Source organism: Rhinolophus sinicus, linkage group LG09 (assembly GCF_036562045.2).
Source record: "Rhinolophus sinicus isolate RSC01 linkage group LG09, ASM3656204v1, whole genome shotgun sequence".
Lineage (NCBI taxonomy): Eukaryota > Metazoa > Chordata > Mammalia > Chiroptera > Rhinolophidae > Rhinolophus > Rhinolophus sinicus.
This window is the reverse complement of record NC_133758.1, coordinates 90,215,375-90,239,457: the sequence shown is the minus strand read 5'-3', so window position 1 is coordinate 90,239,457 and position 24,083 is coordinate 90,215,375. Positions and strand designations below refer to the sequence as shown.

The following is a 24,083-nucleotide window of genomic DNA, read 5'->3' as shown; positions in this document are numbered from 1 at the left end:
ATAATTTCCTTATTCCTGCTCTCTTCTGCTTATAAAGATCTTTCATTTTGCACAGCTTCTCGGTGCTCTTTGCAGAGGGAAACTGTGTTTATAGTTCAAGTTTTATCAATGAACAGTGAACAATGAATAATATTTTAAACCAAATCCTGAATTAGCATTCCTATAATAAAGACCATTCCTTCAAGAATGATCCAACATAAAAAAGTCTTGAATCTCTTTCAAATGATATGTTAAATCAATTTCTAAAATTGTGTTTGCCATATTTTATTAATTGTTCAATGTAAAGAATACAAAATTGTATTCAGAATTGAAGGTGCTCTTCTGAAGAAAGCAAATAAATAATATTTTACTGACTCCTCCTGACATAAAATAGTAACAAAATCAATATGCCCATACTGTTACCGCTACTAAGGTTATTGAGAACAAGTATTTATCAAGAACTACCAATATTATTCTATGAGATAATATTCAAAATACTTTACAACTCAATGTTGAACTTATTGATAGAAACACTAGATGCTGAATAGCGTATGTAGAGACGATTGATTGCCTGTAGATATTCACCATTTCTAACATAAATATAAACCAATTTATAAACATAATTGAAATATCTTGTTCTTTGGTAGACCAATCTCCATAGGTAAACAAGGAAGATATCAGAAAGCTGTGCAGTGGTAAATTTATGTTTTCATACTTTTTCAGCAAAAATAGAAGGACTGCTAGGAAGAGAAATGAGTATAAAAGTCTGATCAATAAAGTGACCAAAAAGTGACCTTTATATAATACCCTTTTCCATCCTCTGACCTTTTCAAGAGTTAAGAAAGAGAAGATTTTGGTTCTAGGGAAATGAAATGTTGCATACATAGGTTATTTCTTTTGTCACTAAATATCTTGGTTTTTTTAAGTGAGCTTTTTTTTGCTCAGTATAACTTCCTCATTCCCCCTCCCTTCTGCTTGTAAGTCTTAAATTTAGTACAGCTCCTCAGAGCTCTTTTTTGTCTGCTACAATGGATGCTGCTTCATTGACGATTTGTTGAATACAGCCAATAAAATATTTGAAGTTTATTCAGTTTAATTTTGGTTTTTAACATCTGTACCCAACATATTTGGATTTAAAAAACGCAGTTCATTTTTTTTTCTACTCTAAACCACTTCATTCTTTGATAAATTTTTTACCTGATTACTTTGTTCTGCATTTCCTCGGTTTGAGTTGAAATAATTTGAAGATTCCAGGGAATAGCTGAACATTATTCCCTTAAGATTCAACTGGGAAAAAAAAAAAAGAGAGAGAGACACCTAGGGATATGGTAGGAAAGCCTGTTTTGTTGAGCTAACTTGGCTGATTTGTGGCGTCAATGTTCATGGAGTTGGGATAAGCTTCAATTATAGGCTAGCTGAACAGAATTTTTAAATAGGGAAAAACAACAACAAAATTCCAGTGCCACTTACCTATTTTTTCTTTTATACTAGTTATCCTCCTTTGAGTTCTCTTTTCTACTTTTTAAATTTTTTAAAAAATGTTTTTATTGGGGAAGGGGAACAGGACTTTATTGGGTAACAGTGTGTACTTCCAGGACTTTTTTCCAAGTCAAATTGTTGTCCTTTCAATCTTAGTTGTGGAGGGCGCAGCTCAGCTCCAGGTCCAGTTGCTGTTGCTAGTTGCAGGGGGCACAGCCCACCATCCCTTGTGGGAGTCGAACCAGCAACCTTGTGGTTGAGAGGACACGCTCCAACCAACTGAGCCATCCGGGAGCTCAGTCAAGGTGCCGAGTTCAATTTTTAGTTGCCGGGGGCGCTGCCCACCATCCCTTGTGGGACTCAAGGAATCGAACTGGCAGCTGTGGTTGAGAGCCCACTGGCCCATGTGGGAATCGAACTGGCAGCCTTCGGAGTTAGGAGTATGGAGCTCTAACCGCCTGAGCCACTGGGCCGGCTCCTCTCTTTTCTACTTTTCCCACCCTTCCCTTGTAAATATAAGATTCCCCTGATGGTTCACCCTTTAAATATATCCACAGGCAAACATTCTAACAGAAACAAACAGAACTCTTTCTTCATGAATATACATTAAAATGGAGTGAAGGACTCCTTCCTACCCACTTGACTGCCTGTATTCATTGTCTAATAGAATATTGGATTGCTTCCTGTAAGGCTCCCTGTTAAAAAATCAGTGTTTTGCTAGACTGAGCAAACTGACAGTAGAGTAAGGCTTGCTAGACCCACAATTGGATGCCCTCAGAATTGCAATCCAAGGGTATTCCCACTAATGATGAGAGGTAAATAAGGAAGAAAAAATGCAATTATATATATTTCATTTGCAGTCATGAGGACTTTTATGAATTTCTTTGAGAAAGGGGAAATATAGTGAAAGCTAAAGAGGATGTTAATTCAAATAAAAGGATTGAAACTATCTCTTAATTAATTTTAGGGATGGATGAACTTGGCCATATTTTGGGTTTATTGAGTATCTCAAATATTTTCCAAATTGTCTGGAATTAAAAAAAAGAAGCTACCTTCCTCAGCTACCTTTGTTTTACAGATCTTGTATAATTTATGGTAAATCCAAATGAAAATATTTTAATTTGGTTTGCTACTAAGAAAACGTTTGGCTTTATGCTTTTTCCTATAAATGTTTGAAGTTTAGTTTTAATCAAGGTCTAAGTCTTCTATAAGTTTTATATGTAACAGAAAAGCATTTACTTTTAGGAAATAGATAAAGCCTTTGCTATATGAATATCACATTTATTATCAAAGAAGTAAGGTAAATTTTAAGAGTACGTATTATGCATGGCTGTAATGATATCATTTTAGACATTACCTATTGGTTTGAGTAAGAGTGCAATGCAGCCTTCCCAAATATCCACCAAGTGCACCAGGATTTATGAAATTAAGCCTTTTAAATAAAAGTTTAATTAAATTAATTTCACTTTTATGTCAGTATTGTTAGGAGGCATTATTTTTATCACATTTACTCACCTTTTAAAATATAAACAATAATAAGATTTTTTAAAGTGTGTTTGATATAAATTTGTCTACATTGAATTTAATATAGTAGTGACTTTGTTAAGTAAATTCATAAACATAATCTTATGTTCAGTATTTTAATATAGTGACTATATATACGACACACATACACCTACACTTATACACATACATATACATTGTAAAAACAACATCAACAAGAATGGCTTTCGGTATGACTGAAATGATTGCTTTTTATCCCATACTCAGGCCTCCTGCAAAAACTATTTCTGCTCAACCAATCCATTTTTTTTAAACCATGGTTTCTTTTACTTTGGGGACTTATTCGTAATCCAATTAGAGGACAGTCATCCCCCCTTATCCGTGGATGATATGTTCCAAGACCCCTGTGGATGCCTTAAACCATGGATAGTACTGAACCCTATGTTTTCTGCTCCTACACATACATACCTATGATAAAGTTTAATGGCTTTTTCATTTATCGAAATGCTTATCATACTCTGTGGCTATAACTTATGCATTTTGACAGCAAAACTAACAAAATTAGTATGACAGCAAAAGCTAGCATGAATTTCTTTTTCCTTCTTCACAATTTCATGAATAGAAGATTCTTTCTTAATGTAGATCTTAGCAATTTTAACATATAGATTTTTTTATTCTTTGTTAAGTAGAGAACTTCCACCTTTTCACTTAAAGGAAGCACCATGTGGCTTCTCTTTGGCATGTTTTAATTGCCAGCGTCACTACTCTTGTGCTTTGGGGCCATTATTAAGTAAAATAAGCATTTCTTGAACAAGCACTGTAATATTGTGACAGTTGATCTGATAACCAATATGGCTGCAAGTGACTAATGGGTGGGTAGAGTCTGCAGTGTGGATATGCTGAAAAAAGGGATGATTCAGGCCCCGGGCAGGATAGAGAAGGATAGCGGATGATTTCATCTTAGAACAGTGCACCAATGAAAAGTTATAAATTGTGTATCTCTGGAATCTCCTGTTTAATATTTTTGGACTGCAGTCGACCACGGGTAACTGAAACTGCAGATACAAGGGAGATATTATGGTACTTGTCATATAGTCAGTGGTCAAAATAGTCTCATTCTTAATGGCAATAACATTTCTGTCTAAAAAGAGCCTTCCTGAGGACAGCCGAATGGCTCAGTTGGTTAGAGCGGGAGTTCTTAACGACAGGGTTGCCAGTTCTATTCCCACATAGGCCAGTGAGCTGCGCCCTCCACAGCTAGACTGAAGGACAACGACTTGACTTGGAGCTGATGGGTCCTGAAAAAAACACACTGTACCCCAACATTTCCCAATAAAAAAAAAAGCCTTCCTGTGAATAAGTAATCCAGTTGATATTTTTGTATTGTCGAGGCTTTCCACTACAAACACTATTTTGCAAATTTCTGCAGGAAATCCTTGTTACAGGCCATCAAAAATAGCATCAAGGGCTCATTTTCATTTGCAAATGAAAAATGTCACTTTTACTCATTTTTTCACCAATGTACCCTGAAGTATTTTTGTCTAGTCCAATATTTTTCCAGAGGGGAGATATTTTATTTTGTCTAAAAATACGTTTTCATATTTGTGGACACTAAAGTCTAGAATCAACTAAACTGTGATTGGTTAATCTAATTCTGAGATGAAAAAATTGTTTTCATTGGTGATCATTATACATTCAACCCTACCAGGAGGCATCCCTGATAAATAGCTTCAATGGAACTGCTAATGTGTGCCTTTGCAAAATAACCATTGAAGTGTATTTGTGACAATTGACCTATTTTATATTAACTTTCCTCTTTTTTATAAAAGCTATTCTTGCCTGACATCTTTGTGCTAGGTATAGTCTCAGGTTCATCTGTTTTTTATGGCATTTTACTTGTACCACCTTTATACAGCTAATTTGGGGTCCTTTCTGAGTTAGTTTTCAATTTCTGAACTTAAAACAGCATGATGTCTCTTACTACTTTTTCAGAAATGCTATTTTATTTGTCCCCATACCATTCCAGACAGGTTCAATGAAACTTAGACCTGCTGAAAACATTTGCTAATCTTCTATTGCTATGCGCAGTTGTAGGTGGTTGTCTCCTTACATTCTTTTCCCACTCACCTCAATGAAAATTAAAATTGACAGAAACAATTTCTAGAAGGAAAGTGGAAAAACTGAACAAAGGAGTTGAAGCTATGTATCCTCTTTTCTTACATTAAGCTCCTATACACAGTTGTAAGTTCATTTCTATTTTAATGATATTTTGAATGTATAAAGTACACACATTCAAAATGCAAAAAAGGAAATCATAATATGTAACTTGTAGAGTGATAAGACAAAAACTGTTTAGGATAGTTCATTATGTACAGCCTATGTGTGAGTTAATTGATTCGCAAAAGCTTTAGTGGTAAAAGGTAAAATTAACGAACATGAGTTAAAAAGAGTTTTAAAATCACAGTACCTTAAAACCTGAAAACCTCGTTTTGCCATGGTTTTTCAATCCTGTATGACAAATAATCTGTAAAACATTATAACAGTTACTGCAGCATTATTCTGATATTTTCATACCTATGCGATAAATATTTTGCTTTAACTCTAAGTGAAAAACATAGTTGACTGAAAATAAATTTTGTGGGTAAATACCGTGGTCCAGGACTTCATACCAGATGTTGTTTCTTTCCACTAAAAATTTACGACATAGGTTGCAAACTGGCAGCCTCATGCACAGTTTATAAACAAGTTTGTGGTTGTTTGTCATGTACAATGTATTAAAATTTAGGAAATTTTACCTGTTTATCTGTATGTTCTGCATTACTTAAAAAAATAACTGATGGCAGCACTGGATTCTTATTCCTCCAAGGCGATGGTAGCTGGGAACAAGTAGTTCTTGCCTTCTTTACATAAAATATACTTTATTAAACTTGCCATTATCCCCTCCATTCCTTATTGTTTTATAGCTGACCAGCTTCATTTATATTAACTCCTTGACCCTCTAGGCATTGAGTTTGCAACAGCTTGCATAAAAGTTCTGGCTATACCAAAGCCCTTCTTAAATCTTGAAATCTACATAGAATGTTGGACTATTTAGAGGCCTACATGGACCTGGAATCAATTCCTAGATGGGCTTGGGGTGCTGTTTGGGGAGAATTGGCTTTGAACTTTGATTACACCCAATGCCTTCTTCTATCATAAATGTTCTATTTATATCCATTTTCCAAAAGTGAAATGAAATTTGAAGATAATATAACTCACCTATACACATAATTAAGAAAATATACACTTCCCTCAATACTAATGAAGAAGGATTAAAGGAATATAAAATATACTTGGTGCAGATTATATTAGAAGAGGAAGTCACATGTTATACACCTCTGAAGAGATTTACCGTGAACATGAAAGTTGTGAATATAGACTGATCCAAGTGCATAGCTTTGATGCCTCTAATGGCAAAAAGAGCCTCACACTCAGAAATCAGATTTTTCTGACATGGTTGACATGATAAAGAATTCCTAGTAAAGTTTTAAGTGAAACAAAATACCCAATTTTTCTTTCATAAATGCTAGTAAATATGAATGGCATAATATAATTAAAGCTATGTAGAACTACTTTGTGTAGACATAGCAACCTGCTATTAAGGTCTTAGATTCAGGTTAAGCATAAACAGATACTTCACTGTTATGAATGTCTGTTACCTGGGGATCACTTAGAAAGTCAGATGACATCTAGAAAAATGTGTTGTTCTGAAAGACTTTGCTAAGGAGGAAAAGAAGACTTAGAGGATATCAACATCCTCAGACACATGTAAACCCTGCCCCAACTAAATGCCAATAGTGCTTTCTAAGTGTTGTGCCAACCAAAACAAAATAAAACAATAGACGTCTCCAAATGTCTGCTGGGGGATGGTACAGCCTCTGATGAGAAACACTTGTCTAATGTGAACAACTTTCCAGTATTCCTGGACAAATAGGACCTGAAAAGTAAATGGCTAACTTTCTCAGTTTGAATTGACAGAGAAGGAAAATTTTTCTTGTTTATGTAGTTTACAAATGTTTACAAACTTAACCTACCAATGCATTTGCAGAAACAGTTCTTTCTTTAAATCAAAGGATTTCTAGTATTTATTCTCAAGTAGTTTCCAAATGTTCTTTTCTTATAAGTTCTTTAACACTACAGATAATTCCATGGACTACCTTTTAAAAATTGAATAAAAAATTGCACTTTTCATATATGATGCCTAATGAAGGGAAGAGAAATAATTACAAGCAAAATGTGTAATTTTTAGGTAAACGTATTATTGTATATAAATTTTATTTAATTGCATCTATAATAACAAACATATATAAAGATAATTAGTCTTTCATTTAAAAGCTGATACATTGCTTAATTTATTTAATCATTGTAAGAAAAAGTCCGATTTGTAAACCTAGATGCTAAAAATTATATTTTATCTCAGGTTTACTTTGGGGATTAAAAGTAGATTGAAATTTACTGTACAAAATAAAATAATGATTTTAAGATCTTTTTAGAATTATATTATGTTCTAAAATGATTTTAATATATTTTGTGTTTTATTTGTAAGTGAGAAATTAAAAAGTTTTAGTTCTTTGTAAGAACGCCTCAAATAACATCATAAATATGAACAGTCTTGAATCTTATATATTAAAACAAAATTGGACATAATTATAACTCCTTTTATCTCTTTTGTATGAGATATTACAGATAATTTGATGTTTTATAAAAGAATTTGGATGACAAAATACAATTTGTGATTTCATTAAAATTATCCTGAATATTTTGTTAATTTTTAGCTTGTTTTCAAACATTAGTGTTATACATAATAGCCTATTATGACTTTGGTTAAACAGTATATGAGGAGGAAAAAAAAAACTGGTCATTTAAATAGTCATTTAAGTAGATGTCATAGTGAAAATACCTGTGACATCTAATGCAGCTCTGGTTTATCTGTGCAAGAAACCATCTAAAGGCACAAGTCATTGCAGACCCATCTGCTCTCCAAAAATGCCAGCTATGTTGAGATGGTATACATTAAGTGGACTCTCAGTTTGGAATTGGTTGTGTTTGAAAGGAAAGCAAAACAAATTTCTTAATTAAAAAAAATGTATCAATGCTCCTTTCCATTCCCCATCCACTACCACCACCACCAATCCTGTCTAGAAGTTAAAAATCTGTTATTCAAAATTTTTCTTATGAACCAAATTCCAGATTACATTTTATGACCATAGTCAGAAATGTCTCAAGTAATCAAAATATACTTTTACCTCTGTGTTATGATTTTTATCGCATAATTTACCCATTTTTATAGTGTAATACAATAATCTAAAATAAGCCACGGATAGGTAAAGAAGAAACAAATTCTGTATAGTGTATAAATTATACAAAACCTCCTAGTGCTAGAAAACAAACTGGTTTATAGAATGTCTAGGGTTTTTGTTTTATTTATTTATTTGTTTTATTTGGTTGCCACTAGTAGGACTCAGAGAATAGAATGCAGGAGTACATTCACCAGTAAATAGCAAAGATGTAATATAAATATTTAATGTACTTATTTCATATTTAATATCACTATAAAGATATTCTTGTATACTATTGGATACTGGCATTTTCAAAAAATGGCCGCAAGAAGTTTTTTTTATTTTTTTATTATCACGTGCTCTTCTAGGACTTTGCAACTCTCCATATAGAGGTACAGTCTACCTTCACTTTGAACATGGGCCTTTTTGACTGCTGGAATTGATGCTGGAATTGCTGGAATTGATGTTGCATGACTTCCAAAGTTAGACCATAAAAGGTGACGTGTCTCTTACCTGGTTCTCTCATTCTCAGGACCCTCATCCTTAGAACCCAGCCATTGTGCTGGAAGAAGTAGCTAACAGCCCAACCAAGATCATTGAAGACAACCAGAATCAAGCACCATAAATGTGAGTGAATAAGTAATTCTAGCCCGCAGCCTTTAAGCTGTCCCAGTCGACACAGAGTGGAGGAGAGATAAACTGTATCTCCACTAAGTCAAATTAAAGAGAGATGGAAGGGAGCACATGGTGGGTATTGGAGCTAGTGATTAATTTGTTGGTATTGCCTCTCCCAATATACAGCATTTACTAGTAAGTCTCCAAGACTACACATTATTGCAGGGGGCGGGGGAAATCAATGTCTTTCTATTTTAAAAATTTTCACCTGTGTGATAAAATCCTGGTTAATTATCCCTTTTTTCAATTAACTGCATATCCATATTATCATACAACCTAGATCTCAGATGCTAACTGGAAGAAGATATAATCAACTTCTGATAGTTATGCTATCTATCATGGAACTCTTATACGATGCACTTCTACTGTAATTGAAACATATAAAGCCACTGAGAATCTCTGTTTCTAGAAAAATTTCACCAAAATTGTATCCAAATCAATTTATGAATACTAAGCTCAATATATATGTTCCTGACAATTTTCAATGTATCAAAATGTATGTTAAATACTTTTAATGGGGACTTCACATCTATTTAGAATATTCCTAAGTGGAATATAGCAAATATGCTGCATTCATTTTGGCCCTTAGTTCTAGAACACTGTTCAAATACACTGATTTATAAACTTCATAAAAATTTATTTTAATTTATCATTTGCTTCGAGTGAGACATTTCCTTCCTTTTATATGTATAATAGTAAGAGAATTACAGAACAACAACAACAAAAATTACAATAATTATTTCATTATTTTTTAACTTGAAGAATATTCACCACCTATCTCTTGTGGATATTGTGAAACCATTCACTTTTTAACATATTTAAATCCTTCTACAAAAAGTGTCATTACATATATTAATACTATACCATTGTGAGTCCTTTGTTCCTTTCTAAGCTGTCATCTCAGTTGTCAATTTCCCTCTGAGAATAGGTTCGAAAGATGTTTTTGCCAAACATCATAGTAGGGCTTTAAACTGTCTAAAACCATTCACTATGAATGCAGGGTAAATTGGGTTATGTTGGAATGACAGCATATTCATTTGCAAGTCCCCTGACACAGTCATTCCAACAACTTAACTTTAGCATTTACAGTCAGCTCCCAGCTGCAGAGGGAAATTCAATGGCCTCATTATTGTATCTGAGCTGAAGTGTGTCAGGCAGAAGGAGATCCAGAGTCGGGGGCAGATGGGGGGGGGGGCTTCCGGTTCATCTGCCGTTTGCGCTGGTTCAGCAGCAGCCGCGGATGATCGGCAGGCAGGAGAGCATCAGCTCATAGGTGACGGAAGCTCTTGTTTGTCCTTAAAACCTAAACGAATAGCAATTTTGCCCTTTGAGGCGCCCAGAATTCTTTTGAACGCTTGTTGGATTCAGGGATCACGGGGATCAGCTTGAATCCTGCAAGCAGGATGTGCTCATTCAGAGGTTGGCAGCTTTGGCAGCCAGAGGATTGTCAGACCCTATTTTCCTTTTAGCAGCAGGAGTAAGTACTGTAAAGAAACAGGGCTCTGGGAGGCTGCAAGATGCATAAACAGGATGTAATCCACCGAATGTGCTGGGAATTATAGAAGAAGGGGAACAGGAACTCAGTTCTGCTCACACTACACCAAGGGGCGGGCCAACCTCCACACCGTGTAGACTTCTTGCTGGAGAGGCTCTTGTTTTGGAGAGGAAGTAAGATGGCCCATGCATATGGAATTGCGGGCCCATCATTAGAAACTTAATCCCCGTGATTTACCCAAAAAGAAAACAAAGTTAAGATTCTGCCACTGCATCCTGACCAGATACATCTTCCTTTATATTACTCAATCATGTCACTTATTCAATCTATTCAATTATTTAGAAAATAAGGGTGAGGGGAAAGACTGTGGCTTCATAGCTAGCATCCAAATAAGTAAAGGATAATGCTGGGGGCCACGGGGCAGCTACTGCTTCATGCACAAGAGAGAAGAAAATGTACTTCTGAGAACTGACTTAACTACTGTGTGAAATATGAAATGTTTTCCCCAGGGATTTGTGTTATAGCCAGTATTTGACTCTGAGCAGATTTGCAAACACTCTGGGCAGGAAGAAATAAAGAAGACTATCATCAATCATGGGATATTTATGCTAAGGAGGACTGTTTTCTTTTTTCTTTGTCATTTGTTTAATGGCCCACACAGTATGACTTCTGAAGGCTGTGGCTCCGAGCCCTGAAGGCACATGCCCCAAATCCAGCACACTGTCTCCACATGCTAATTTACCAGCACTATTCAGCAAAAAAGGTCCTGAATGTAGGAAACAGAAACAGAAAGAAGGCCTTGGCCAAACATAATACTTGCAGCTGCGTTTCTGTTTCTGACAGAGCTCTGATTTGCCAGCCTTCCGTGACAGTCTTTTCAGGAGAGCAGGATTTGGCAAGCATTTCTTCCTGTGGAGGAAAAGAAATGGCAGGAACTCCATTATTACATTCTAAACTTGCCCTATTGCTTCCTACTGAGAGATGTTAGGCTATGCCTCCGGATAATAAAATAATGAACAAGAATTAGTCAAACCTTGAGAAAAAAAGAATGTTTTCATGTATGATAATATTTGTCAACGCAATCGTGTCATTTAGGTAGAAAGGTGCCTTTCAGTTGTTGCTATGATGTGACATCAATTTCCTCACATTTTACATTAAGGAAAACTGCATTAATCTACACCCTGTGTTGCAACCTTGTTGCTGGAAAAATGGGTCTTTGGTGTTATCACAGGAAAGAATTCAAGGACACACTGAATGAGATGAGCAAGTGGTGAATTTATTAAAAGAAAAGAGGGTCGTGTGCTCCCAAAATGGTGGGAGCAGGCAGACCAGAAGAAGAGCAACTGCACCAAAGAACCAAGGGGCTTAGGAATTTATTACCCTCAAAATGAGGGTGAAAAATATTTGAAATTTAGGGGTGGTGTTATAGGCATTCCCAGGCAGGTCCTCACTGACCACTCCTTCCCTTTAGGAGGTGGGATTCTCTTGTCCTTATTTGGCTCTTGTCGGACCTGTCATGGTGGCACAGGGGGTAGACATTGTCCCTGCCCCCAATGCTAATAATATTCTCATTTGTTATAATTCGCTAAAGTTCACCTTGAGGGGCAAGATGGCATCCTGGATCTGTTCTCTGCCACTGAAATCTAGCTCTGGCTGGTTTGGTAACTGCACTTTTTCTGAAGAATGATATCTCCTCCGTCCTTTGTTTTCTCACTCTTTCTGCTTCCCTTCCATTTGCTCTCTCCCCTGGGCCCTATTCTTTCTGCCTACTATAAAAATCTTTGTCTTAGAAGCAAATGAAGACATTTAAGAAAAAGACGGTGTAATGTTTGATTTGTTGATAAAGTTTGATATTTTAAGCCATCAAACTTATTTTCTTTTCCTGAAAATTGGTGGAATTATTTTTCAAAATTATGTCTATGTCCTGCACAGTGAACCCGAATTGGGTCTGGAAAGCCAGTATTTTCAAAGTTCTGCTCATTTCTTACGATTATTCAAATATATGGATTCTAAAAGAATGTGCGCTGCTGGGCATTGACAATGTGTTTCCCAATAAATTAATTAGGAAACTTTGACATTGTTGATAGTCATTTTCTCCTTGATTACTTTAGATTTTCAAAGCCAAGGCTAAGAGAAGGAAGATGAAAGAAATAAGTGCTGTGTCTTGCTCTCCATTGACCCCAAGGAAGTGAATTAGTAAATAGAGATCACAAGCTCTTGGACTCTAGAACATAGGATTATGGTTTTAAAAGAAATCTTATAAAAGAAATCTCAGATTGCTAGAGTATTCCCTTGGGGCTTCATTAGCCTGCATTGTGTGTTGAATAATAAAAAGACACCTATTCCTATTTAAACAGGCTTTTCTTAGAGTTTACCTGATTGTAAATACAATTTTTGAAAATTTGTTCACCAGTTATTTGTTGAGCATGTATTATATCAAAAAATATTTGCCAGAGGCTAGAAGGATGAAGAAGATAGGGCCGCTGTCATGCATGGAACAAGTAGAATATTGAAACTTCAAATGCATTTTGTTTACTAATAGAGGTACAGATACTGTGCAATGGATAACCAAAGAAAAAGCCATTAATTTCAACTAGTTTGATTTCAGTAATTTTCATGAGGAATTGTTATTTGGGTTAAGCCTGAAAGGATGGTCAGATTTTCTCTAAGTGAGAGAATCATGAGCAAAAGGATCAACTTATCAAAGTTTACACTATAGTCTAGAAAGTCTGAATTATAGAATACATGGAAATTTTAACAGGATAGTTGTGAAAACATCAAACATGTGTTGTTTAGCACATATGTATCAGTGAAATCTGAATTAAAGTACAATATTTCTAGGGGTTAAAATACATTTTGAGAGACAATATGATATAAGGAAAAGAGAATGGTTATGGGTTTCAGAAGAACCTTGGTTCTTATCTGTCATTTCCACTCAACAATGGAAATATTTCTTAGTCTCTCCATGCCTCAACTAAAAAAAATATATCAGCTGTAAAACCTACATGGCAGGTTTGTGATGAAGATTTAATTAAGGTACTATATATATGAAATATACTGATATTATGCCTGGTTTTCAGTAAATGAGTTGTTATTATTATTACCATTATTACCTGTGTTCTTCTTAGGTAGTCTAAGACAAAGCTGGAACTATAATTTGTAGACAAATGTTATGTAAATAAGTGAAAGCTATATTGACCTTACTGTAAATTGAAAAACATATTTTGAAGAAGGTTGAGATGTTATGAAAGTAACTTTAGAAGATTGATTCAAACTGTGTGAAATTTTGGGTGGAGGCATGAAAACCAGTTGGGAGGCTCCAAGGATAGACTGAGGATAAATAAATAAGAAAGACAAATATGGCACAGAGATGGAAACTACCGAACATTCCACTTGATTGTGCAAAGTAAGAAGAGATTAAGATATTGATTACATTTGCATTATGAGAAGTTAAAACCAAAACAAGAGAAAATACTCGGAAGGACATACAACACATTCAGTCCACTTTTATGGTTTGAGGTGTCAGATGACCTGAAATCAAAATTTTGAGCAGAAGGCAGGTATCAGTACAATTGATGTAAATTTTGGAGTTATCCACACAAATGTCATCAGGAAAATGGGTGCGATTTCCCAGGAAGAGACCATATTGTGAGAAGAGAAAAGACTCAGCGTAGAACCTTGAACCCCGCCTCCCAACATTAGAAAAAAGAGAGTAAATGATAAAGAAAATTTAAAAATTTACAGAGAGAGCTCTATTCCTCAAATCTTTTTTGTTGTAAGCACCGCACTGTAAGAGGAATGTGGATTATTGGAATAACTTTAAGGGAATATGAAGAGACTTAGAACATGAAAGGAAGGTAAAGAACAACAGAGAAAAAGAGACCCAATATGCTGTAAATTCTTGGAGGACTACTATCTGGAAGAGACAGTTGGCTTCCTTCTCCTTCCCTGCCCTCTCTCATTTCTTCTGCTCCTTCCTCTTTTATTTTTCTCCTCCTCCATTTTTATGTAGACAAAAAAAGTTCATATTTGGATTTCAAACAAAGAAAGCTGAGACAGATCCATTAGACATAATAGAGTCTACTTAAGCTGCAAGTAGCTACTGCCCTGGAGTTATACATTTACTACTATTCATATTCTATCTGGCAGTGATGTGGGAGATTAAATATTACAAAGTAAAGGGGATAAATCTAATGCGAGATTTCTTAACAAGGTAAAATATCCTATTTTAAAACTGCTTAGTTTTCCATTTTTCTCCTATACAGACTATTAAATATATGTCATCATGGTCATATAAACAGTTTATATAGGTATATCTATGTCTGTTCTCTGTTTTATGAAATCATTTAATTGTAAAACATGAATATTTATCAATTGACAAGTGCTAGATATAATTCAAACATTTAACATTTTAATCAAACATTTTACTATTTTGATTTGAAAAATATTGTGATTTGGATAGCAATTTGAAGAAAGAGTCTATAAAGTTGTTATAATGCAGTATTGTTTTTATTTGCTTCTCATAGAGAAAATAGAAAGCACAGGACAATCATTAAAATTATTAAAACATTTAACGAATATTTTATTAGCTATCACTAAGTACTTAGCTATCACTTACTTAGCTATCACTTACTATAGTGAGATGCTGTTGGTAATTGGGTGAGCTGCATCTATCATATACAGATGGGGAATTTAAGTTACAGATGGGTTTAGCATCTTTCAATATAACACCAGGTTTATTTTATTGACATTTTCTTCAATAACTATCACTGATGAGGTCTTTCATTGTCTTTGTCTTTGCCTCTTCTTTCCAAAACAAGAGAAAATTGCATATACCTCCCAATAAGAGCTTTCTCTTTAATATTGAGTTCTGAGGCAATTTCTTCATTCTTGTGTCTTCACAGCCCAAAGTTAATTCTTTTAATTATACTCTAGAGTTAAGCTAAATGTAGTTCCACATTTTTCTCTCAGATTGTGCCCCAAAGAAAATTCAAAATGTTAAGAAATTTTCAAGATATTGGGCTAATCAAACGATATACAATTTGATATCCACAGTATTTTAACCAAATTTTTGTAATTTAATAATCTTAAATTGAAGAAATCTATTTAACTATTTTATTTTCCTCTTTCCTAGCCCTTATATAGTAAGCAGAAATATGAAATAAATATATCAAATTCTGAGAAGGGTAACTGTTTACAAGAGAACCAACCTATGGAAGCACAGTTCTTCGGAGCAAGTACTCAAATATTTGGGTCCCTAATTGTATGTTGGTTCCCCAGACTCCACATTTACTTTACTTAGGCAACAATCAACAAAGGAGAAGTAATTATACTATTCATGTACTGGGGAAAAAAATAAAAGCAATAATACCATACATCTATTTAGATATACCTATATATATAATAAAACCAGTTCTTATCTTCAAGGAGCCCAGCTGATATATGGAAGCCATAAAAATAACCATGTAAATTTTTAAGTGTTGTAATTGTTATAATATGGGACTACAGAATACTTCATGAAAAACTTCAAGCGGGAGGGATTTATTCATAAATAGGAAGTTCAAAGTTGACTTCAACAAAGCTCCTAAGGCCAGGGAAATGTATCTATTTGATTCACTTCTGTGTTTCCATTGTTTAGTAGCAGTACATGTTCCATGTTATTATAGAAGTTGAGTATGTAAGAGTTGAGTAATTGAATATAATTATAAATGAACTGATTGATTAATGAAGAAATGACTTTAGAGTTGCATCTTGAAGTGTGTTTATGAATTCAGCAATTAGATGGTTCCGATGAAAAAGAATGAAGCTTAATTTATAAAGTGTTAAACAAAATGGTATGAAAGAGATAAAGTCATGAGAGAGCATCCAAAATTTTACTTTGGGACATTCTGAATTTGAGATGTTTACAGCAATCCAGGTAATGGTATTAACATAAAAAAAAATACAACTGATATTCACACTATCAAGAATTTAAAGCTACTCATATACTAGTATATATACAGAGGGTGCCAAAAAATGTATACACATTTTAAGAAAGGAAAAATCTGTATTAAAATAGTAATATTCAATATATACCAATAAAAAAAGATGAATACAAGTCACATTTGACTTCTGCAATTATAAGAGGTACTCAAAGTAGTTACCATTCAGAGTAATTTTAATACAGTTTTTTTCCTATCTTAAAATGTTTATACATTTTTTGGCTCTCTCTCTCTCTCTCTCTCTCTCTCTCTCTCTCTATATATATATATATATATATATATATATATATATATATATATATATATAATATACTGTGTTTCCCTGAAAATAAAACCTAACTGGACAATCAGCTCTAATGTGTCTTTTGGAGCAAAAATTAATCTAAGACCCAGTCTTGTTTTGGTATAATATAAGACCAAGTCTTAATATAATATAATATAGTATAATATAATACCTGGTCTTACATTAATTTTTGCTCCAAAAGACGCATTAAAGCTGATTGTCCAGCTAAGTCTTATTTTCTGGGAAACAGGGTAATATAATACAATATAATATTTTAATTATATACTAATATATAATATATTATTATATTTATTATATTTATTTTTATACTAATAATTATATACTAAATATTATATACATATATATATTATAATATAATATAATTGAAATATGCGAAAAAATGAGTGAGCCCTGAGAGAAGTAAAAGAAACAAGGGGGCAATGAAGCGACATTAAAAGTGAAACAATCTCTACAGACCCCCCCAACATTCCCAGTTACAACACATTCTCTCGCAGGATGTTAATAAGGAAAAAAAAGTGAGGAGTCAGCAACTTGACAGGAGGCAAGTCTGAGCTAATATTTATTTGAAGAAGTTTTTTGACTGAGAAGAGGAAGTCAATGAAAAGAAAGAAGTTAGAGACACAAGAACAGAAAACTTGACAGACCAGGGAGCTAGAGAGTGAAGAAAGGGTTGTCATAATGAGCATGGCTGAAAGGCCTATCCCTCAAAAGGATGGTTTCTGTACTTCGAAGGCAGGAGTAAAGAATCTGAGACCCTTTACTAAGAGTGGGTAGGAAGGGAATTGGAGAACGTTTGTATTTGGTGCCTCCATCTTCATGATGTAAGAAGAAGCTAGATCATTTGCTCAAGACAATGGCTTGGTGTTGATCAACGAGAATGATAAAAGTTTGGAATAACCTCTGAACTGAATGTATGTGGTGGCTGATAGAAATGAAGCAAAGGATTACTGTGAAAGAACTTTAAAGACACAGATGAGTTAGAGAACCTAAGTATGTAACAGAGTCAGACATCATCTTTGAGCAATTTCTCTAGCAATGCTTGGGAAGGGGAATAAGAAAAAACAGGACATTGATTTGTCCTCGGAAGAGAGACTAGCTGAGGGAATAGTGGCAGGCCAAGGGAGTGAGGTAGTGTTTCTGATAGATGCAGGTGCAAGCGAATCCAAAGATGGTACTTTGGAATCATTCGTTTAGAAACCCAAGGATTGAGAGATTTTAAAGAGGCTCAACAGTAAGTTTTGTGAGCATGAAAGTAAGAATGAGGATGAAGTAGAGAAAGTCGTGGTTCGAAAGCAGGGATTTTCAAATGAGAAATTAAAGAGGAAATGAGGATAAAATCCTGGAAATTAGTATAGTCTCAAAGTGAGAGAAGGCATTGGTAGCAGCATTTTTTGTTTTTAGGTTAACCCAATTGAATTTATTAGTCTCTTCCCTGATTTTTCCCCCCATGGAAATTAGGGTGGAAAACAAGAACAATCACAATAGCAACAAAACATTTTTTGAGGCAGTGACTCAATGGAACACTTCATCGTCGTCATCATCATCATCATCATCATCATCATTTTTTTTTTTTTTTTTAGTTTTTAAAAAGACTTTGCTTGATTCTAATAATATTTCTGTTATGTTGACAGGAACTATTATTCCTATTTTACAGATGAGGAAAAAGATTATTGAACTTAGAACCAATTAGTGTCGAAGGGAGTACGTGAATCCCAGACTTTTGGATAAAAGTGTGGTGTTCTTTTCATCATTTATATTTATACCATGGTATTCTGTTTAAACTACAATGCTGTTTCACTCAATGAATCTCACAACTGAAGAAGTCAGTTGGCACAAATCAGCCATTCTGTTTCACAGTAGAGAAGCCTAGTGTTCTCCGAAAATTTAGAGGTCATTTGATAATATGGATAAAATGCTGGATTTTTACAGAGTACATGAAATCCATTACAGGTAAGGTATGCCTGTAAGTATTCAGACAAAATATGTGGTCTGCACACTGAGGAAATGAGTTTGTTAATCCCTACAGAAAAGATACTGGATACTTTTTGGGTAACCTTATTTAGCTCAACTTAGCCCAGAGTGAGTTCATTGTGCTTGCCTACAGAAAGGATGGTGGGAAAGGAAAGACATAGACTAAGAAGCAGTTGAACAAGACAGTTATAGGTGAGCTAATTATTGTAACAAAATATTCCTTTTGTATAAAGCAATAGACAGAAGACATCAACTCTTAACTATGGATCCCTCACTAAAACAGATGAGTACACTAGATTTTAAGCTAGTGACAATGCCAACCAAGGTCTTTACAAAGCTGGATTTTCAAAAATGGGCAATAGTGTCTCAGTCATTGAAAGTTCTGAGGTTTGTGACTTCAGCTGCCCCATAAATTACAGCAACAACGCAATAACTCATCTTTATATATGCACATCTCAAGGAGACTCAATTATCAAGAGTAGTTCTTCCTCAACCTTGTTTGCTTGCTGTTCACAGGGAATTTTTCTTTAAATTTTACCTCTGAATTCATCTGCAGATTTAGTTACTACATGATGTTCCATATTTGGAGGGACAGCTTTCATTTTCTAGTGGCAGACATGGAGAATGTTTTTAGTTTCAAATGTGACAGATAATGATGAGAGTGGGATGCAGAGTCTCGAGATCTCCAGGAGCATAAGGAGTTTAACCTGCTGGGAGGTACATACTGGTTCAAGGTCCCTGATAATACAGAACAGATGCTGACTATGAACCTGATATATCTGTAAAGTATGCCTGCGAGTGTTTGAAGGCAATTATTAGTACTATTGGGTTAGCATTTATCTACAGCAAAGGTGAGACTAATTCCAGATAATACAAAATAATAGTAATGCAATGAGGCAAGAACACTTCTGTACACTTCCTCCTGGTCTTAAACATCCTCTTTTTCACTTCTCTCCACCATCAACAGCCTCGGAGGCAAAATGTGTGAATGCTATAGTGTGCAATTATGCGTTTTTTTTATTGTTTTTTGTATGCCTCCTAAGAAGACAATCACCCTTGATGTCATGGTGATATTTTAGCAATTCTTTATAGCCTCTTTCCAGGCCCCTATTATTAAGCATTTCAACCTCATTAATAATTGATATTCATGTTTAAGTTGCTGGTTAGAAAATACCTCTAAGATTTTACTTTATTAGCTTTTGAGTAAATGTTCCCCAAATCTCCCTTGCATTTTGTTAAAAATGAATGTTATATATCTACTGGTAAAAACCTACAGAGTTAAGTACCTAATAAAATACTACATGACTAAAATGACAATTAATATTTTAGCTTTATGCTGAAGTATGAGGGTTTGCCTGCAAAGGTATGAATCACTGGTTTTTCATTTCTTTAATTCTGTTAATTGGTACTTGAGGCAATAAACCATAACATATAACTCTAGTTTTAGATAAGCTTTAATGAGAGCTTGACCTTTGCTTGGATACCTGTGTGACAGTGAAACGGTTCAAGATAACTCTTGGAAGTTCAAATTTATGTGATAAATGTTCTTAGCACTTCCTTATCGTAGCTTGAGCTGATTATTGGGGATATTCTGGGGATTTATAATTGAGATTTGGAAGAAAATTATATTCTATTATGTCCAGTTCAGTGGAAGTTTAAATAGCATTAGTATAACTTCTTGAGTTCATTATTTTGCGCATGGAATGGTACTGAGGTTCAGAGATCAGCAAAAGACATGCACTGTCCTAAAAATACAGTATGAAAGTAACAAAGGGACCACAAAGGTTTTCACTATATCATCATAAAATCTTGTTTGTAAGTGGCCTGCTCTCATTCATTTTTTAACGCTCTATACTACAGTGAAATCAGTATTTAAACTTCATTTTGTTATTGAGTCATTGAATTTAAGAGTCACAGGGATATTTTATAGTTCCAGCATTTTAAAGGAGGTAAAACTGAAAAAGTGAAATACACAAGATTTGCAATGTTTGGATATAGAGTTATAGAGAAATACTTTCAATTTGAAAGGGTTCAGCTTGGTTTTTTTTGTTTTTGTTTTTGTTTGTTTTTGGTTTAAATCACAAATTAACCTGTGGCATCATATTGTGAAAGATTGCATTTGAGTTGACAGAGAAAATTTAGAGGATGTAAATGTGGACAAACCTGGACCCACACAGCCTGATGTGATCCCTCAGATTAATATGCTAGAACAGCATCATTTTAGAATCCTTCCTTACCTGGTTTATATACTTCATAGCAATGGATCGTTTAACCATAGCAACTCCTGAAGTTATCCCTTACCTGATAAATCTGACATAACTTTCTCCGGGTTCTCTTTCTACTCTGCTGCTCTTTTTCAACCAAGTTCTGCAAGATGCTTAGTATTTGCTGAATGAATAAATGAGTCTCCCATGAAATTACTTCCCATTCCTTCCCACATTTCAAGCTAACACAATTGTGTACTAATTAACCACTGATAAAGAAAAGATAAAGCTATGTGACTCATGTGTCATCTAGTTCTTGATGACAGACCAGGCTCATACATTTGCTTCATGTCCCCCTTGAGTTAAAACTAAAATAAACATTAAAGTTATCATAAATACATAAAAATACCCATGGCAGAGGAAGAGAGGAAAATGACAAAAGAATACAATTTTTGTATTCTGCAATTTTCTGGAAGATTGCAAGTGTTAGGGTATGGATTGAAGATGAGCTGGGTGGAGATGTAGTGGCATCTCCTAAAGAAGCTATTATAATTTGTCCGGCAGAACTTCAAAGAGGCCCTAGGCTTAAATTCATTGATTTTGAGAAGGCTCAGAGTAAGAAGTAGGTCTGTATATGACAACTTCAGAAGCTAGGAAAGCAACACTCCCCTTCTGCCCACCCTGATATACACACTCACACATTCACACACAAATATGAAAGCTGGATTTTGCAGCCTTACAGAGAATGCCATGCCTGTTACCCTAAAGAGAAATTTACTAATAATTAAGTCTCATCGTACCCAATACACAGATCCTAGTGAGAATCTCCCTTCATGGGAGAGATCCAGCCCTGAATAGACCTACATACCCAACAGCTTGGGAAGTCCAAAACAAATGCGCAGGTTTTGGTTGTAAATATAAACAAACAATCAAGGATCTATAAGTACATTAGGAAAATAAACATTACTCAAAACAATATCCACATAATTTGACTCTGAATGAAACATATAATGTAGGGAACAGGAAAAAAAAAGCGATATATCTAATATATACTGAGATATCGGATAAATTATAAAAATAAAAGAACAGGATACTATAATAATGAAAGGGTAAGAAAGAAAATTAAATGTGAAGCAGGAAGACATAAAAATTAAGCAGAGAACAAAATATAATTGCGAATAATAGAGAAGCAGTATTCTGGTGGTTTTGAAGATAGGGTCCAGAGCAATACTGCTCATGTTTCAATATGTTATTTTAATTACTGGTTTTATGGCATTGAGTACGGAACCAAGAGCCGCCCTTTCCGTGTCTGGAGTAATTCATATGCTATTTATTTATTTATTTATTTATTTATTTATTTATTTACTTACTTATTTATTTATTTAGTTTTGCTAAAAGACACAATAAAGAATGTGAAAAGCAAACCAAAACTGAAAAAAGACAGTGGACATATATATAATTAGGATACAATTAGTACCAAGTGTATATCAAACTTCCTTGCAAATCAATATGTAAAGCAATGTTACTAGAAATCACATTAAGAATCGAAATAGCACTTCAAAGATGAAAAGATGAAATCATCTTCAACTTCTCTTTAATCAGGGCAATCAAAATAAAAATGAGATACTATTTTATGTTATCTATATTGGTTGAAAAAAGAAAAAAAGTCTTATAATACCAAGTGTCTCTAGAATGTGGAACAGTATGAATTTGTTGTATGGTACTGGTTGAAATTTAATTTGTTTCAATCATAGTTTGAAAATAATTGTTATCATCTTATAAAATTGAAGAAGTGCATATTTTAAAACTGAGTAATTGTACAACCAGCTATATAACCTAGTGCTGTCTTTTTAAAATATGGGTTTCAATTTTAATGGTCTTGCAATAATCTTTTAAATTGAGAAAACAAAATAGGCTATGAAATAATACATATAACTATAATGCATATAATAGAATAGAAAATATGAGAGTGACTTTTAATTAGTAAAGGTAAAGATTGTGTAAACTTGTTTCAATTTTAGTGGTATGTGTGCCCATGTATGTAATCTGTGTTAAAAGGTAAACTGCCTTATTGTGGGTTGTAATCTAAAAGTTACATATGTGAACAAAAAGCACGGGCAGGAATGTTCCTGGTAGCATTGCTATTAATAGCAAAACAATCTGTAAACCACCAAAATATCCACTGACAGGAAGAATAGCTAAATAAATTGTCCTATACTAATACAATGAAATACTATTCAGCAGTGAAAGAATGACCAACAGGTTCACACAGCACCAGGGATAAACCTTAGAAATCTAGTGGTCCATTGAAAACATCAAGCTATAAAAGAATATACATAGTATTATATAATTATCATTATAAAACTTAAAAAAACACAGTAAACAATGTTTCATGTTAAGTCCTTGTATACTATTTTGCATTGCCACATGTACAGTTTCCTTTCATAAAAAGAAAAACAAAGGAGTGTTTTGGTTGCTTTTGATTCTTTTTCAAAACTAGAATTTTATCACTAATTATATTAGTTTTTCATGATACATGGCACTTTGAGTCAATTATCTTTTCCAGTGTCTGAATCTCACAGAAGAAAAATCAGAGGTCATACTTCTTACAAGGTGTTTAGATGTCCCCCACCCAAGAGATTAGCAAAATATCACCTCTATAGGAAGTGAGCTGCTTATTGATGAAGACCCTGGCTCTCCCAAGTATGCCATCAGTGAATTTTATCTAATAATACAAGTAGAAGGAATTATAAGAACTTTCTATAATCAGAAACAAAATGCCTTTTTCACAAGCTTAGCAAGTGAGAAAAGGTAAAGATATCTTGAATACAGAGAGAAAAGCAAATGAACTATTAAAAAAAGATTAATACTTGATTTCAGTGAGACTACATTGCTTATCATTTCTGGATCTTTGTGTCTCTTTAATTATTGCTCCAAGTTTTATATTGACTTACATTTATAAAGCCAACAAGTTGCTAATGATTTAGATGACATAGTTATATGTGCACCGGAAAATAGTAAACAACTCTTAATTCGATTACTTATATTTGAGAAAAGTCTTCAGCCCAAACTGGGCTTATGCAGTCCTAAAAAGCTATTTCTATTCATCTGTTCACATCTTTGAAAATTTGGATATATTCTACCTATTTCACTGGACTGGTCTTGAATTTTCCC

At 34.1% G+C, this 24,083-nt stretch overlaps 1 long non-coding RNA gene across 1 annotated transcript in view; it reads left to right on the top strand.

Moving 5' to 3' along the window:
- LOC141573105 (uncharacterized) overlaps window positions 1–8,907 on the top strand; it is a 309,269-nt gene extending 300,362 nt beyond the window's left edge. Inside the window, exon 3 of the long non-coding RNA XR_012498666.1 lies at window positions 8,812–8,907. This is a non-coding gene — a long non-coding RNA (uncharacterized LOC141573105). The remainder of the gene's footprint in view (window positions 1–8,811) is intronic.
- Window positions 8,908–24,083: the final 15,176 nt, after the last annotated feature.